This window comes from Lycorma delicatula, chromosome 6 (genome assembly GCF_047948215.1).
Source record: "Lycorma delicatula isolate Av1 chromosome 6, ASM4794821v1, whole genome shotgun sequence".
Classification (NCBI taxonomy): Eukaryota; Metazoa; Arthropoda; class Insecta; order Hemiptera; family Fulgoridae; genus Lycorma; species Lycorma delicatula.
Window position 1 is genome coordinate 36,213,471 of NC_134460.1, and position 12,383 is coordinate 36,225,853.

Sequence of the window (12,383 nt, forward strand, 5' to 3'; positions counted from 1 at the left end):
CAGCTATTTTATTTTCATTCATTATTTCATTTTCATAATAGGCCAATTTATCATATTTATAAATTTTTCATATATATAAATTTATTTATTATTCATAGTAAAAAAATAAATATTAAATATATTTTAATATGTAAAGAAGGTTTTTTTTCTTTACAAAAAATTAAAATCCTATTATAATATGAACTAATAATAGCTGATTAGTATTACTGATTACCATATTTATGGATTCCAGTAATTAACATATGAATAATGTATGAAGTTACTAGTGCTAGTTAGTATAGTGATTACTAGTAATAAGTAGTACAATAATTACAGAAAGATCTGGTGAAGTTTAAATATATCTTTAGTTATTTAGGTCACAAACATCACGATGAAAATTTTATTTACAAATTTCCTTCCTTTTACGTTTTTGTCATCTCTTATTAAACACTATACTTCAAGATGTAAATAACATAAAATTAAGGTAAGGTGAAAATACATATTAATAGTTATTCAATTTTGCCTATTTTCAAAAGTAATCGTAAAATAAAACTATTTTACTATACCATGATACAAAAATAATTAAATTTACTTATTTTAATTAATATTTTTAAAAATTGTAAAAACATTGACTAATTATTGAAATACATTGTAATAAAATATTTAAAAAAATTATTTACACTTTAATTTCTAAAATGTTATCATCCACATGAAACTTACATTGTTTTTTCAGGGTACAAAAATAAATTTGAAGGTAAAAAATATATTTTTTTATTGGAAATTATCCTTTCACATATATTCATATATGTCTTGTTTTATAAGTAGTTTTAGGATATGAAACTACAGAATGCATTTTGTCTGTGTTTTTTCAAGGGATTACTAAGGTTATCTGTCACCTATAATTTAAGATTTAATGTTCAATAAAGCTGATTATTGCATAAAATAGATGGATTGTAACATTTAATTTTAAATAAGTTTAAACGCTTTACATTGTACTTCTCAAGTAGATGTACATTGTTAATAAATAACTTTGATAAAATTCCCATTAACGATAATGAAAATATTTATTTCTACCATCTATAAAACAAAATTTCATTCTTTTATTAGATGGCAAATTTTTATAAGATGATTAAATCAATTTCATTTATAACAAAATTAAACCTTATCGAATATAACACGTTAATAAAATGCTAAGCTTATCTTCATTTTTAAATATTTGTTACGCTTACATAAATTCCATCCACAGTATATCATCTCTTGGGGCTCCCTGAACAATCAGAATGAATTTTTAATAAACAAAAGTTTTCTCTCAGATCATTGTTTGGTATCCGTAAGTATAAATCATTCGTATTATGATGCATTTATATTTATTAATGTAAAAATATTTGCTAAAAATATTAGCAGCTTGTTCCTAAAAAATAACATCCACCTCTAACAAATTAGACAACAGAACTGTTTTCATGTAACTTAATACAATACTTCGACTTATGAGAAATGGCCTTTTATACTGCCATTACCATTTTTAATAAAATAATTACTGAACAAGTAGAAAATATTCCAAACAATTTATTTAAAATTCACTTAAAAGATTTGATTTTATAGAAACAATATTACTAAATTTTTAAATAAAATTAATTTAAAAAAATGTAATAAAAAAAACACTGAATTTTCTCCATCTCTATTCAACAAGTTTATAAATTTCTACTCAAATAACTATTGATTTCTAAATTGGGTTTCATTTGTGGTTTTTTTATATATATTTTGTCTCTTCATGTATTTAGCTTAACAATTTTTCATGTGTTCATATTTTAATTAATTAATATGGACGTATGTTAATTACACCAATTTTTTTTTTATTATTTATAATAATTGTGCATTCTGTGATGCAAGGTTTTACCAAAGATTCCCTTGATCCTTCCAGACAAACAATACAGCAGTTCCCTTTTTTATCTGTGGTGTACCAAATTCCTGACATGAGCTGTATAATCAGAATAAAAGATTTATTTATTATTGATTTTTTTTTTTTTTAATTTACACAGAAAACAAATTAAATAACTATAAAATTTACATAGTTAAGTATCTGAAACTCAGACCTCATTAATTAAAACTCCTTGATTTATCAAATCTGTTTATTTCTCTTTCCCTTTGTAAAATAAAACCTCTTTAAATAAAAAAAATTCTATTGAAAAGTATAAATTTTTGAGAAAAAGACTTACAGAAACCAAATTTAAAAATAATGTTTTTAATAACTAATGTCAAAATGTTTTAAGTTATTAAAAACATTATTTTGTTCCTAATGCCATTTAAAAAGGTTATTTAAAATTGTTTTCATTGCTAACAATCATAGATATATTATAGACTTGGCCAAAATATGTATCAAATTCAAATTTCAAAGTATCACTCACAAGCCTCACATAGAAGTAATGGCCTGAATAAATGAAGTAAAGGAGTTTAAGAGGTCCAAAAAAGGTCTGGAAAATATGGTTTGTTTTTTCATTTACTTTTACTTTGCCATTTCATATACATAGATCATAATTCAAATTATATAGTTACACTTGCTACACTATAATAAAATACTGCCTCAGTTTTAATGTTTTTAAATCAGCATTTCTCAACCTGGGGATCATGGTGATATGAAACTGAGTCAGAAAATTAGCCAACAACTTCATACGTAAACAATAAAAAAAATCATTTATTATAAACATTTTACTTACATTTATAAGAACACATCTTTAGAAAATAAATTAACAAGATGGTTGGTTGCATTTGTGTTAGAAACACACAAAAGCAAATTGTTTTCAAGTGATAAAAGACGATTCTTATATTTGGGTTTTAGTGGAACCATAGTTGAAATACCCTTACAGAGGTAAGACATGGCGAGAGATTAATATTTTTCAATGCTTCTGTAACTAAATTTCCATATTCAGTTCAACGAGCAAGCCAAAATGTATCTAAATCTTCAGATTTGAATTGTAGTTGTAATGTTTTATCGGCAGACTTTTCAATGAGTTAGTTGTGAATCTTAACTGGTAACTCGTTAGCTGCAACATTTTCACTAAATGGATTTAGTATCCATCTCTTTGAGAAATTATTTTTATCTTCCGAGATATACTCTGCTAACTGAATTTTTTTATGTTCAAACATCACACTCTCATGGCGAATATTATGATGCAAGCAGACCAAATTACAAGGAACACGTATACAAGTTGGAACTTATAAATTGCTCATGTTTGTACACTTCATTCAAGCATGTACATACCTGTCGCTATCAATGCAGCTTAGTAGTTTTAACTAGGTTCCATTGGGTTGTGGTTGGGGGGGGTCATGAAATATTCATTACATTCTTTTTTAATGCTCAGGGTCATGGACACTGAGCATTTAAAAAAATTAATATACTATTTAAAAAATCTAAAATACTATTCAAATAAACCTTTACTTCAATTTGGTTGTATTTTTATCGATCCTTATTTTTACTGAGTTTTTAATTGACTTTTTTGCAATTTGTATAGCACAAAACACACATAAATTTAAGTGTTAAATTAATTACAAATAACCTCAAAAAAGACTGATGGAAAAACATTACTTTTTCAAGCACAAACTGTGATGTAATGATTTTTTTATTCTATTCTGTGTTTACAAAGATAAAAAAAAATTATGTCACTACTGCTTTCTTTGCCTAATATAAGTTATCATAACTTTACACAGGGTAGGCTGCTTATTTTTCATGAGATAATGATGAAATCACACAGTTTTACTCTCTGGGATATTTTATTCGCAAGAAGTTAAACCTTTATACAATCATCGATTTTAAGAGTCCCATATGTATAATTAATTTAACTAGTGCTAATGATACGTGTCAGTATCATTAGGGATTTGTTAACATCATGTCTGCAAAAAATATAAACCAGTCGTTTATCAATAAAAGAAAAAGTAGAAATCTAGAAAACTTGAAAAATTATATAATGGTTAAATCTTTAGCTAATGAAACATACAAAAAAAAAAAAACAGAATAGAAACACACAATATTTCAGACACTCAGAAAAATGGAGCAACCATTATGATTTATGTCACAACTCAAAAAAAAAAAAAAAAAAGTTTTTCCAGAACACAATGAGAAAGCATTAAATGAAGTGGATAAAACTCTTTTCTGATGGTTTGTTTAAAAGCAATCACTTGAGCTAATTTCTGGACCAGTTCTAATGGAGGAAGCTATTATTTTTAATGAGAAACTAAATGGAAATTATGAAACAGTACAGGTAATTTGTAAATTCTGATTCTTTTCTAAACAAATTTCTACTTAATGGATATTTTGTAACATATATCTGTTTTTTTATTACATTTTATACATGTTCTGAGGATCTTTTTTAATTTTACTGATTTTTTACTTTCACCTTTTTATTAAGTGTGATACTCATTAAACACTGGAAAGATATAGCCAGTATATATTAGAACCCTTTTTTAATTTCCCAATTATCCAGATTTCTATTATACAGATTTGTCCTTGAAAAGGTCAATCCAGCCAGATTATGTTGTCCTCTTATATGTTATAATGTGGTTGTTTTAGTATGTTCTTTTCTATAGCAATTACTTTAAAATGATATTGTCACTGTAGAATTTATCATTTAATAAACATCCTCACACATATTATGTAATTATTTGTATGGGATCTGGTATTCAAACTGGCATTGGAGGCAAGCAAAGTTGCATGATCAATAGGATTTGTAAATTGTTAATAAACTAGCAAGTCATTCATCATACTTCTGAAATAGTCAATTAATTCTTCCTGTTTTCCTTGTTTTCAATAGCTTCTATAATTTTTGTATATAAAGAGGCCCACTTCTTTAAAAAAAATTGGTAAAGAAGGAATTTCATGTTTGATTTGAACTATTTCTTGCTTTATTAATAAATTAATATGAACATATTTTTTTTAAATCTATCTTTTTTCAGTTTATAAATAGTATTAGGATTATAAAGGAATTATAAATATGTTATTCTACTTAACAAAAAGGAACTCTTTAAACATTTGGATAGGTGGATTAAGGAAAAACCATGAACAAACCTCGATCAAAGCAGCATCACAAAATAAACATTTAATGGATAAATAAGATAAATGATAAAAAATTATATTAGTAGATAGAAATAACAATTATATGAAATAATAATAATGGCAATTAAATGATAATAAAAAAATAAAATAGTGCAGAATTATAGTTTTTAAGGTATTCATAGGTACACATTTGAATATAAGTTTCAGAAAATTCAAGTTTATGTTATTAGTATTAACTCATCTTCATTATTAATATTTTATTAGCAAAAAATTAATCATCAGATTAAGATTATTTCTGTAAAAGGCAATCATTTAATTTAATATTAAATAAATGGTCTGAAAGGTTTTTTAGATTATCAGGTTATGCATTTAAAATAAAATCTATAACATAATAAGGTACTTTCCCATACACTGAAGTGTAACAAGAAGATAAGTTCTATTGTCTGGTTTACATATTTCCTCACACAGAACTGATAAAATACTTAATTTACTAAAAACTAGTCTACATGAATCACATATTTAACGGCATAAAACAAAAGCTGTTGTGTTTTGAAAACTTGTCCTGTCTTCAAAAAGTGATTGCGACAGTTAATTTATAAATGAAAGCTGTTTAATACTTCAGTTCGAATCAATTCAATTATATTTAAATATGAGTGACATGGAAAGAAATGAATGATGTGGAATTTATCCAGAAGAAATTGTAATACTGTTTTGACCTGTATCATGTAATATTAAGGACTCTATTCTTTTTTTATGCTGGAAATAATGCAAAAAGAAATGCTTAGTGTTGCCATGGCCCTTTCATATGCTTTATTTACGGATATAACAAATACTTTTTTCTGCTCATCTTGCATGAATTTGTAAATAGACAAATTTGTCCATTTACAAAGTTATACTTAATCTTATATGATAATCGAACCATATAATAAAACTGATTGCTTGTATCTTAATTTATCAGAATCTTTAAAAATATCACCATATACAAATCTGCCCACAATAATACATTAAGAAATTAATCAGAATCATTAAAAGAAATAAACTGACACTAATGCATAATTGAGACTTGTTATACAGAATGAATGAGGCAAGAAACTGCTTGTTTTATATATATTTATTAAAACAGGCTAAAAAAATTTTCACTTGAAAGATAATGTTTATAAATAAATAAAACAGACGATTCAACATTACTGTTACAATAAGTATCAGCTCAGAAAACAAAAGTAATTAATTTTTTTAAATTACCAGTGAATAACAATAATGAAAATAGTTTATAGATGTCAAATTTTTATGAATTTACACTGACGAGCAACATCGTTCAAACTTTTTTACATAAAAAAAAAGCTTTTAACTTAACATAATGTATAGCTTTTTTACATAATTTAACCTTTTTTTAAACTTTTTTACATAATGTATAGTTAGTTGCTTTCTTTGAAAGTAATAATGTTCAGTGTCACAGGATGACTTGTATGCTAAATATCACTAACATTTATCTCTCTCTCTTTGTCCTATTTAGCCTCCGGTAACTACCGTTTAGATAATTCTTCAGAGGATGAATGAGGATGATATGTATGAGTGTAAATGAAGCGTAGTCTTGTATATTCTCAGTTCGACCAATCCTGAGATGTGTGGTTAATTGAAACCCAACCACCAAAGAACACCGGTATCCACGATCTAGTATTCAAAGCCGTGTAAAAATAACTGGCTTTACTAGGACTTGAACATCGTAACTCTCGACTTTCCAAATCAGCTGATTTGGGAAGGCGCGTTAACCACTAGACCAACCCGATGGGTCACTAACATTTATCTGGAATTGAGATGCTCATGAACAAGAACTGTTTTAGCTCGGTTTTGACGGAAATGAGAAATCGCTGGACCCCCTACCGTTCCATACTATTCCTCAGCTTAGGGTGGTCATCTCATAATCATCTACAACCATTATAGTTACTGCCTTTGCATCCGTAAAATTAACAGTAATTACTACTATAAGATATTGAAAAACAATATATATATATTGAATAACAATAAACGATTTGAAAACAATTCACACATGATTCACTAAGCACCAAAAAAATGAAAATGAAAAATTATTCTTTAACATAATAGAGCTATTGAGGTAACTAATGAAAGAAAAACAAAACAAAATGTCAAAGAAAATAATCTGTCGCATATATTTCTTTCAACTACTATCCCTAACAGAGATAGAATTTGGAATCCGCTCTTAACAAAATGTACAATAAATATACATATAAATCCGCATGCGCGTGCATACACACACACATACATACATGAAAATATTAAAAACTAATAAAAGCTTTTTGTTAAAAAGATAGAAATCATGATGAAATTTTATACTGACATTTATAAAATAACATTTTAATTAGTAAACAGAATTTATGAATAACACGTTAAATACTCGTATGTTGGCAGAAATGTTCTGATTACAATGCATTTGGTTTGCTTCATTGCATAACATTCCTGGTAAATATTTTAAGTTCTATTAGTAACATGATAATGTAGAATTCATTTTTAATTTAACTTAATTTGAGAAATTATGATGCTAAAATCTACAGCATAATTATATAACATTAGGTAAGTTTATACAGCACTTAGAATAATTATATATTTGGTAATTAAGATAATTTAATTTATACAATTTTTTTTTTTTAATTACACATTAATAAATTACGTCATATGTTCGTTGCAAGTGATCTGTTTGAACAAAAAAAAAAAAACTTGTGTTTAAATTATGCAGTACAGGTAAGCATATTTCTTGATAATAAAATATTATAAAATAATTGTATCATATCAAACACTATCAACAAAATTACATAAATAGCTTTGTTTTTAAATAAAAGGAACTGGAATATTTGTTACAAGTATAAAATCATAAATTAAATGAAGTAACATAATAGCTACAATAAATGCAAAACCACATTATGTAATTTTGTTTTTTGACACCATTCATTTGAGTGGTTTGCTGTAATTCTCCTTTTTTTTATTATGTGATAATATTTTATTCTCTGTATGATTACTGCAACGTACATCACTGGCAATTTATTTTATATTTCCAATTTTTATCTTCCACATTCTTCACCTTTACAATGTACAAATTCTTTACCTTCCACTTAATTAACCTAGACCTAAATGTTTTAATGACTGATCGAGAAACCTAGTTTTTCAAATGACCTAGTTTGTCTACATGATTCTACCGCAAAATGTTCACCTCATCTATGAGGTTTGATAAAAAATATGAGGAATTCTAAATTTTTCTGGCTATATAAGTCCTACTGTCAAAATATTTTTTTATTGTGTTGGTACACTTGTCCCTAATATATGTTTACATTGGTGGCCATACTTGATGTTTAGTTTATTGTTGGCTGTTGAAAAGATTGCATGTGTTTTGGTATGGTCAGCATGGTCAGGTATGGAATAAAATACAGCACTGCATTGGAAATGTTGAATGCTGCTTTTAGTGATTCTTCTATGAATAAAACATGCATTTAGAAATGGTACAAGCGCTTCTAAGAGGACCGCTGAAAGATGATGAGCATCCTAAATGTCCCAGTACATCACATCAACAACCTATGACAAAGTCAAAAAATCTGGTGTGGACACCACATAACTTCCTTGTACACCTATTAAATTACATATACACATTTTTTACAAAGGAAAATTACATAAAATTGTATTTCATTAATAATTCTGATATTGTAAAAATGTTTTTACAAAAGAGATTAATAATTATTAAAAAATCAATATATTTAAATAAAAAAAAGTTAAAAAAAGGAGATAAAGTCAGATTTGAACCTATTTGAATTTGGATTCAAATAGAATAGACTAGTTAAAAAAAATTCATTATTAAATTGCTCATTAAAAAAATTATTCAAAATCAGGGTTGTTATAAACATTTTATTTGAAAATTTCATGATTTTCCATATATATATATATATATATTTATAACAAAAACAGACTTTTAATATATTCCTAAATTACTCATTTTATTATAATTACATACTGAGTACAGTATGAATTAAAACCAATTTATATATCCATTATTACCTATTATCCTGATTATCCATGCATAATATGTGCTAAAAATATAATTTACATTATAACAAAGTTCTTTAGTCAGTCACAATAAATAACTTTATGTCCTAGAATCGCATAGTATTTAGTAACCCACTTAACCCACAGATATTTTTTAGTATTGACTATCATTTGCCGTATTTACTCTAACTAAACGCAATTTAGTTAGGGCAGCTATTTATTTTCTCAACAGAAGTTTTTAGTTAGGGCTACTAAAGAAGTTTGGTAATTTCGCAGTACAAACTCAACCAATCGATTAATTTTTCCTGAAAATTCACATTAATTTTTATTGATTTTTTCCTACATGTACCCGTAATTTACATATAGAAAAATTATATGCAGTGATTTTAATAACTATATCTATATGAGACTATAAGTAGAAAGAAATTAAAGATATAATAAAACAGCATAAATGAATTCTGAGTTAATTTAATGATTTGTATACAGTTATTTATGCAACAAGGGCGTGAAGTAACTTTTCATGCACGAGTTTACTTCTGCGCACGAGCCACCTAAGTTCATGAACGTGTTACATATGTAACTTTTTATAATTTTGTGCGCAAAAATATGACAGATAATTGTATTTAATTGAAATTATAAACAGGGTCAAAATACTTTAAATTGATATATAAATTGCTTAAATTGTAACGAGTTTTAATTGAAGGTAGCAACATTTCAAAAATTCGCCCAGAAAAAACAAGATGTAACAAATTTTTAAATTTTTATCAAATTTTATGTAAAAAAAGGCGGACAAGAAAAAATGTTAATGTGCAAAAGTACTACTTCTGTACACTACTTTTGCACACTAATGCCAGAAAGTGGAGGTCTGCCACTGAGCACAAGCTCAGTACTACTACTACTTTTGCGCACGTGATTATAAAAAGATATTTTAAAATTTCCAGAAACTTTTCAAATTTTCATGATTTTCCAGACCCAAAATGAAATCCCATGAGTTTCTAGGTTTTCCAGATTTTCCATCATGCTAACAACTCTGAAAATGATTAATAAAGGTTGTTTAGAGGTAATATTGAAATTTAATACATTATCAGAAATAATATCACCTTCAGAATCGACTATCAAAAGAATTTTTAAACCAAATAAGAATAACTGCATCACTTCTCTGAAACCAAACATAATTTTAAAATTAAATCTTACATCTCTTCAAAATTACATATAATAAAACACTTAATTGCATAAGCATTGAAGTATTAATTTAAAATTACAAATGGCTAATAGAAATCGTCCAGTTATGTAATTCTTTCTACATTCACCAAAATTAATTAAATAAAAACAATTTTTAAATCCAGCCAATAGATTATAACGTTACAGAATAATCTGATAATTAAATAAGCAACTGAGGACACATGTGTCTTGCAGTTCTCTTTTGTGTTTTCAAAAATTGTAGTCTTAATTTTTTGGGTGTACTATATTTCAACTGATGAAAGATATATTTCACTGTGATAACTAAAAAAGCTTATGGGAAATAAAGAAAAAAAATTAAAAAAATGAGGTAAATATAAACTTATTTAAATTATTTAATTAGTACGATAAATTATGCTTGTTATAAGTAATCACTGATTTATGGCTGTGTACTTACGAAGTATCTTAGGATAAGGATATGGTGAATAGGTGGAGTGATGGTGTAGCTCTTGCTGCAGGTCGTGGTTTACCGCTTTGTAAACTATCATCATTTTAATCTGAGTAAATATATAGATGAAAATCATAGTTTACATGGAGGTCTTTAAATATACAATTAATTTGAATATCAAACTAATTTGATTTTACATCCAGTCTGTGATTGGTTACTACAATCTCATTTATTTCTGCAAATTTTAATTACAGAAATTATAACCTAGGACAAAAATTTGTCTTTACCAAGAACAGGAATGACATCATCATTACAATACTAACATTCATTTAGGTTTGGTTTGAAAAATCAAAACAAGTTTTGGTTTTCATATTTATGAATGTGTCATTCTCAAATACAATTTGAATTCGTCTGGAATGCACTTTGACTTCTGTAAAAAGATGATAATATTCACCCAATTCTCAGTTTTCTTTTAACTGAATATGTAGCAAACCTGCTGCATTCACTTAAGTGACTTGTTAATCATCACTTTGTTGCCAATTACATCTCATCACTAGCATTACTAATGTCACTTACCATGATTAAAATATTTAAAATTAATATATTACCAATGTTCTTGATGCTTCATCGAATGAATGAAACGGGATAGATCACCTCCTCATTATGTTCTGCCTACACTCACCATGAACTATACCTCCACCTGCACCATGAGCTACATCATTACTACATGCTAACTATGTCTTTAGAATGGAACTATGTCTCTTCAGAATAAAATTTAAAAAAAATATCAAAAACTGTTCATTTTGTTTGGTTCAAAAACCTCTTTAACAAAGATCATGACAGCCCAGCCTAGACTAAGAAAAATTTTGTAGTTAGCATTTACTGAAAATTGCAAGCTCTTTTATTTTTATTGTATACAAATAAGAAAGAAAATTATGAATAACTGCTTGAGATTTAAACATCCTTTTGAAATCCCTAATCCCTATCCCAATTTTTTTAAATAATATAGCTTGTTAATCCTTCTGATTATCAAGTTTCTACTTAAAATTGTTCCAATAAATTAGAATCAATATTTTTTAATTACAGAGTAAAAAAAATTGAACAAAACACTAACTGTCAAAACAATATCAAAAAATAAAATATTTAAAACTCTAAAAAACTAATTGTACAGATACTTCAGTATTATTTAAAAGATGTTTAAATATTTCATTAATTAATATATAAAGGTTAACTATACCTGTGTACAAAAACACTTTCATATTTAGTCATAACGTTATTTAATGTTGCTGACTGTTAAAAAGCAATTCTTTTTCTTTCAAACTGCCTTACAAGTTCTTACATTTGGTTCCACTCACTTCAATTTCTGAATATTATCCTTTCATTTGACCTCAAGCTTTCCTCTTGGCCATCGTCCTATTACACTGGCCTCCTTCATTTGTTTATTAAGCCTGTCCTAACCATATAAACTAATCATACAAGTTACTGTGTTACAATCTTATTTGATGGAGGATTCATCCTCAGTACAATGTTAGTTATTCCTTAATCTCCCCCTTCTTGTCATCACTGAAATGCACATATAAAAGTATAACACGGTAACTACTACACAACCAACTGGCCAGCTGCAACAGCATTTCAACCAAAATTAAAGTTTCTACACCTTTAACAGATCTTAACCCAATCTGG

At 26.6% G+C, this 12,383-nt stretch overlaps 1 protein-coding gene across 1 annotated transcript in view; it reads left to right on the forward strand.

Annotated features, from left to right (window-relative positions):
• Window positions 1-301: 301 nt before the first annotated feature.
• Window positions 302-12,383, forward strand: part of LOC142326498 (sodium-coupled monocarboxylate transporter 1-like) — a 52,292-nt gene continuing 40,210 nt past the window's right edge. Inside the window, exon 1 of the mRNA XM_075369079.1 lies at window positions 302-463. The gene's annotated coding sequence lies outside the window, so the exon portion shown is untranslated. The remainder of the gene's footprint in view (window positions 464-12,383) is intronic.